Source organism: Tarenaya hassleriana, unplaced genomic scaffold (genome assembly GCF_000463585.1).
Source record: "Tarenaya hassleriana unplaced genomic scaffold, ASM46358v1 Cleome114, whole genome shotgun sequence".
Taxonomy (NCBI): Eukaryota; Viridiplantae; Streptophyta; class Magnoliopsida; order Brassicales; family Cleomaceae; genus Tarenaya; species Tarenaya hassleriana.
Window position 1 is genome coordinate 110,639 of NW_010961731.1, and position 938 is coordinate 111,576.

Genomic DNA, 938 nt, shown 5'->3' on the forward strand with positions numbered 1-938 from the left:
GGTTAAATCTCTTTATAAGAAAGAGATTAGAACCCTAATTAGGGAGAGACTTTCAGCAGCCGACTTTTGGCAGAAGAGAGAGAGTTTTTGGAGATCCAAAAAGGAGTTCTAAGTCTCGAGATTTCTCGGTGCACATATCGAATAGAGATTCGAGTCCTAGCAGACAAGTTCCAATTGTTGGAATCCATCCCGAGGTGTGGATACGTGTAGAGGGCGAGGTATTCTTCCTGCCTTTCGTGATCAGACGTGTTCTTCGATTGATACAGGCTCCGGATCGATTGAAGTAAGCGTTCTAACGTTTCTTTGATTCATTAGAAGCATGGTTCTAGGGTTTATTAAATTTTTGTTTTATATCCGCTGCGCAAACCCTAGAATCGATCTCTTAGGAATAGGATTCGCTCTAGAGATCCCAGGAAACCCAACAGTGGTATCAGAGCCTGGTTGCTCTGTTTTGATTTCGTAGAACCCGATCACGCACGTTTTAGGATTTGAATTGTTTGAATCCATGTTTGCTTTGATTTCTATGCATGTTTGATGATTGAATCTAGTGTAGATTGCATGTTTCATGTTGCATAGAGTGCAGGAGTTCGAATTTTGGGTCTCGGATCGGTTTCGGGTCTGAACGGGGCCGAGAACGTGAAAAACGTGATATGATCACGTGACCAAACCCTAGACCATCAGTTCTGGGTTTACCAGACCGGACGGACCAGGGATGATGGACTGAGGATAGACCGAAAGGTCTGGACCGTCCGTTCTGAGACAGTTGACCGTCCGTTTCAGAGTGTTTGGACCGTCCGATCTGCAGAATCACGTGGTCCGTCCGTTCTCATACGTAGACCGTCCGTTCTACATCCAGAACGGACGGTCCGAGACCCAGATTTTGAGATTTTTCGTTTTCTTATCCGATTGTGCAATCGTTGTTTAATCTGATCAACTGT